Source organism: Lactuca sativa, chromosome 2, assembly GCF_002870075.4.
Source record: "Lactuca sativa cultivar Salinas chromosome 2, Lsat_Salinas_v11, whole genome shotgun sequence".
NCBI classification, from domain to species: Eukaryota; Viridiplantae; Streptophyta; class Magnoliopsida; order Asterales; family Asteraceae; genus Lactuca; species Lactuca sativa.
Window position 1 is genome coordinate 26,430,781 of NC_056624.2, and position 6,081 is coordinate 26,436,861.

Consider the following 6,081-nt stretch of genomic DNA (forward strand, 5'->3'; position numbering starts at 1 on the left):
TGGTGTAGTTTCGAGTGGTGGTTGAGTGTGGGTAGGTTCGGTTGTATGCTGGGTTTCGGTTTGAGGTGGTTCGGTTACGGGTGGGGTTTCGGTTACAGTTGTGAAAATGGGTGGTGGTATAGGGAAAGAGGTTGGAGGAATAGTGGTAGTGGGGTTTATGGTGGGAATGGAAGTAGGCATTGTTTGAGTAGGTGAAGGAAGGGGTGAGTTGTGGATTTCCATATCTGGGGTAGGAGATCGGGGTGGGGTGTTGCCTCTTGGAGGGGTTTCGCCTCTTTGAGAGCCGTCCGAGCCCGAACTCTCGCCTTCAGAGTCACTCGAAGAAGAGGGAATAACAAGCTTGCGCTTCGGTTGAGTCTTCCTCCTCTTCGGTTGTGGGGACTGTGCAGCTTTTGTCTATTTCCTCTTCTTGGGAGAAGGACCCTTAGGAGCTTTGGTCGCTTGCTTCCCTTTGTCCGCCTTTTTGCCCCTGGGCACCGGTTTGTCAGCATCATGGATGGACTTTAGCATTTCCGGTGTTAGTTCCCTAGGGCCAGATGCCTTGAACTCTTTAACCGTCCGGATGATCCTGCTGTCGGATGGGACGTCGCCATACATGGTCTCCGGAATGGAGCCAATGAAAGAGAACCTGGATGCATCAGAAACGATTATCTTGGTAGTATGAAAAGTACCGACCGAAGACATCACTGCACCAGCAGCAGTAGGGATATCCAGCTTATCCATCGCCCATTTGGTGATTAGAATCCAGAACCGGGCAAACGACACCTCAGAATGTCGTGATGAAGAAGAAAGGCTCTGGATAAGCTGTTGCCAGAGGACCAACCCAAAGTCGAGGTTGACGCCGTTGTAAACTGCGTACATAATCGACAAGAACAGTCGACTAGCACCGTCAGATCCTGAGCTCCGTTCAGACAATCCCTTGAAGAGGACTGTGAACATGCCGTTCCACTGCGGCGGCAAACAGGACTTCTTGAACTTTGCGACGGAGACAAGCGGCTCCGTGTACCCCATGTTATAGAACATGTTGTAAAGATGCCCAATCGGAATTGTCTCCGGATTAATTCTTGATGGGTCAGCAGCCAAACCAATCAAAGTACCAAAACGCTGTCGAGAAATTGAGGTTTTGTGATCAGCAACCTCGAAGAACACCCGCTCGACGACTTTGTCATAATAGGCAGTCGCATACACCTGTGAGAGAACCACCATTGGCACAGACTCAATCCTGGAGAGAGCTGGAGCTATCTGGGAGTACTTCAGGCACTCGATGATCGGCGACATGTAAGAGTCGTACGCCAGAGGGTTTAGGTCGATCACCAGGCATTGTTGTGGACGAATGGGAAGGATTTGTGAGGTAGCATGGACGGAAGATGATTCTGCCATTGTTGAAGATTGAAGAAGATGATGAACAGGAAAGCTTTTTGGGAGTATTTGTTCTCTTGAAATTTCGGAGGCAGTAAAGAGGTAAATGGTGGTGAAGACTGCCTTTTATAGTGGGTGAAAGGAGAGAGAAAAATCATCTCAAATCTTCTATGGAAATACGAAAAGGTTTCCTGAATGACAGATATGCGACAGTTGAGGCGTGCGATGATCACGTAGGAGAGAGAGTGTCAGATTCCTAGGATCACGCCGCCCAACAAGCGCCGTTTCAGAAGAAAACTGTTTCAAGTCCTCACGCGCCATTAAGTGCCAGAGGGATGACGCTTGGATTTCGCACACGCGTCCACTTTGTTAGTAAAAGAGTGGACGTTTTAAATTCACACGCGCCCCTTTTTACAACCGGTTGAAATCTAATCCTTTTATTTCCCGCCTGAGTCAGCAACCCTTCGTCTTATCTTTTGGAATCGCATCTTTTGAATAAACTGCCCACGTGGAGGATTGTTGACCACGTCTTAATTATTAACCACCAATGCAATAAATCAGTCTGAAATTAATTAGTAACGGAATTTTGGAAAATCAAAGATTTTCGTGCAAAGAGTGTAAAAAGAAAAGAAATAAAGCAACTCTTTTTAGGGTTTACTGTGATGTCAATAATGACACGAAACTGATGATCCCGGGCACGAATCTCTTCCTTCAAGATCAAGAGAGACCTCAAAGTGTTAATGTGGATTCCCGTTGAATTACGATCAAACACTTTTTAAGAAATGTTGAAAGGCTTCTTTTAATTTGGCTACTTTAAGGTGGCTTTCGCTTTGATGCATCAATTCTAATCTTGAAATAAGAAAGAAAGTGATCAAAGTACTTGTGAGACCGGTGTAGTCTGTTGAACAAGTAGGAGGGAATTAATATTAAATTGGGTTGAAAAATATAAGATCTCAATAAAAAAAAATTATAAAATTAAAAACTGGATCCCAAGGGAAGAAATGTTATGGTGTTTAACAATTTCATAGGAATCACACAAAATAAAACTTGAGATTTCATGAGAGTACATCCGTCAATTCTTTGGTTAAAACTTGAGCAAATTAATTGATCACCGTCAATTCAGATTTGGTGTTGAATGTTGGGTTTCACTCAGCTCGTAGTGACACGAAACTAAGATCATAAACACAGATGTTGTGTAACCATAAACCTCAGTGGTAATTTCTGAGAGTCTCAAGGGTTACGTTGATAAAACGAATGTGATGGAGAGATGTAATGGAGATGGTGTAAGAAATTAAAGTACCTCTGCTGCAAAAAAAAAGGACCAAGCAGAAATACTCTTAACTCATGTGAGAAAAGAGTGAGGTAGCTCACGATGAGAATAAATGTGGTAGCCTTATTGGGAAGACAAGGTTTGTTTATACCAGGTCATGAAGGCTATTATTCAAAATCTTATGAGGCTTGGGACACATACAGCAGCATGCTTCTAGGGATACTTAAGTAATCCAACATTTATACCCCCATAAATGAACGAACACACGAAAAAAAATAAAAAAGAAAAAATGTTTTTCGAGTTTTTGAGATAATTTAAAGAAAAATAAAAAATAAAAGAGAAAAAAAATAAGAAAATTAAAAAAATAAGTAAGAGAAAAAAAATAAGATTTAGAAAAAAAAACTTTGGAAAAAAAAATTTGAAAAACCGAACCCGAACGTTCGGTTGGTTTCGGTTGGGAAAAATTTTGAAAAAACCGAACCCGAGCGTTCGGTTGGTTTCGGTTCCAGAAAATTTTGAAAAACCGAACCCGAGCGTTCGGTTGGTTTCGGTTCCAGAAAATTTTGAAAAACCGAACCCGAGCGTTCGGTTGGTTTCGGTTCCAGAAAATTTTGAAAAACCGAACCCGAACGTTCGGTTGGTTTCGGTTTTGGAAAATTTTGAGAAACCGAACCCGAACCTTCGGTAGGTTTTGGTTTTGGAAAATTTTGAGAAACCGAACCCGAACCTTCGGTAGGTTTTGGTTTTGGAAAATTTTAAGAAACCAAAGATTTTAGACATGCAATTGTAAAATATTTTCAATACTAAGAAAAACAATTTTGTACAAGAAATATACAACCAAGAAAAACTACCTTTGAAGTGATGAGCGAGTCAGATGGTTTAACCGAACCCGAACGTTCGGTTGGTTTCGCTTCTTACGTTTGAGGTTGAGAGGTAGTGTGAGGTACTGACTCTGATTCGATCATACCTAGCCCTTGCAATATTCTGTTGAATGATGCTTCAGGAAGAGCTTTGGTAAAGACGTCAGCCAGTTGATCAGTGGTTCTTACGAAGTGAACTTCGACGTTTCCATCTTCCACGTGATCTTTGATGAAGTGATACCTTAGTGCTATGTGTTTGGTTTTAGAGTGTTGCACTGGGTTATGACAGATCCTAATTGCACTTTCAGAGTCACAATATAATGGGATCTTCTTCATATTGAGTCCATAGTCTCGAAGTTGACTCTGGATCCAAATCACTTGAGAGGTGCAGGACGCAGCGGCTATGTATTCCGCTTCGGCAGTAGACAACGACACACACGTTTGTTTCTTGGAATGCCAGCTAACCAACTTCCCGTCAAGGAATTGACAGCCGCCAGTGGTGCTTTTTCTGTCGAGTCCACATCCTCCAAGGTCAGCATCTGAATAGGCTTGAACGAAGAAGCCTGAGTTGGAAGGATACCATAGACCTAAGGAGGTGGTTCGCTTGAGATAGCGTAAAATGTTCTTCACTGCAAGCATGTGAGGTTCGCGTGGGTTTGCTTGAAATCGAGCATAATAACACACAGAAAACATGATGTCAGGCCTGCTAGCAGTAAGATACATTAGTGAGCCTATCATTTGACGATAGAGCGTGATATCAACAGCCGGTTTGTCTAGAGATGGAGTTAGCTTGGTGTCGAATGCCATTGGGACTTTGACTTTGGAGTCTCCCATCATACCAAACTTTGCTAGGAGAGTCTTCGTGTAAGCTTCCTGATTGATAAAGATGCCTTCGGGTCCCTGTCTAATATTTAAACCAAGGAAAAAGTTAATAGGACCCATTGAGCTCATTTCAAATTTAGTCTCCATCAGCTTTCTGAATTCAGCTGTTAGGCTGGGATTCGTAGAACCAAAGATGATGTCATCGACATAGATTTGAACTATCATAAGGTGGTTACCTTCCTTTTTGCGAAAGAAGGTTGGGTCAACCGAACCTTGTTTGAATTTAGACATCTTTAAGAATTTAGTCAGCGTTTCATACCAGGCTCTCGGAGCTTGTTTAAGGCCATACACAGCTTTATCCAGAATATAACAATGGTTTGGATACTTTTCGTTCACGAAACCACGAGTTTGCTCCACATACACGGTTTCTTCGAGTTCTGCATTAAGAAATGCACACTTGACGTCCATTTGGAAAACTTCAAAGTTTTTGTGGGCAGCATAAGCAAGAAATATTCTTACAGATTCCAGCCTAGCTACAGGAGCGAAAGTCTCTTCATAATCAATCCCTTCCTCCTGACAGTATCCCTTTACTACCAGACGAGCTTTGTTCCTTATAACATTCCCTTCCTTGTCCATTTTGTTCCTAAAGACCCATTTGAGACCAACAATCGAAGCATCTGGAGGAGTTGGAATGAGGCGCCAGACTTTGTTCCTTTCAAATTCGTTCAGTTCGTCTTGCATTGCTTGAACCTAATCAGAGTGATCGAGGGCAGTGTTAACTGTCTTCGGTTCAACTTTTGATACGAATGAGTTAAACATACAAAAGTCAACCTTTGAAAATAAGGATGTTTGTTTTGCCTTCAGTTGTGATCGGGTCAGAACCTTTTCAGAGACATCGCCAACCACTTGAGAGATAGGATGATCTTTGGTCCATTTGGTAAGAGGAGGATAATTTGGATCAAAGGTTGGGTCTAGTTCAACATTGATCATTTCTTCTGGGTCGGATTGGCTATCGTAGTCAAGCGTCATATCATCATGCTCCCCCTCGATTGATGAGCTTTGAGAAACTTGAGGTTCAGAGGTTTCTTGTGGTGCTGGACTTTCAGGCGTTGAAGCACCTTCGGTTGGAGAAGCACTTTCGGTTGGAGTTGTAGAGCTTGGCTCCCCTTCGACATGTGAGCTTGGCTCCCTCTCGACATGTGAGCTTGGCTCCCCCTCGACTGAAGCATCGTTGGATGGAGGTTCATCAGAAGTCGATCCTCCTTCATTCATTCTCCTGGCAGCTTCTTCGACAATTTGCTTCATGTGGTCTACCTTGTTGTCTGCTGCACCTGCTTCTGAGAGAGAAGGTTTCTCTGGTTCGTCAAAGAGCTCCAAAAATTTCTCGTATAGATTAGCGATCGAGACTTTGACTTGGCCAGTTTGAGGAAAGATTTCCCCAGCGGTGTCTTCTTTGGCTTGCAGCTTTTTGACATAGCTATCGTCAAAGGTCACGTAATATGTCTCTTCAATTTTTCTCGAACGCTTGTTTAGGACCCTGTATGCTTTGGATGTGAGAGAGTAGCCCAGAAAGATTCCCTCGTTGGCTTTGACATCGAACTTGTTGCGGTGTTCTTTAGAGTTAAAGATGAAACACCGTGAGCCGAACACATGGAAAAATTTCACATTGGGCTTTCTGTTGTTTAGTATCTCATAAGGTGTGAGCGTGAATCGCTTGTTGAGATAGGACCTGTTCTGTGTAAAACAAGCAGCAGAAATAGCATCAGCCCA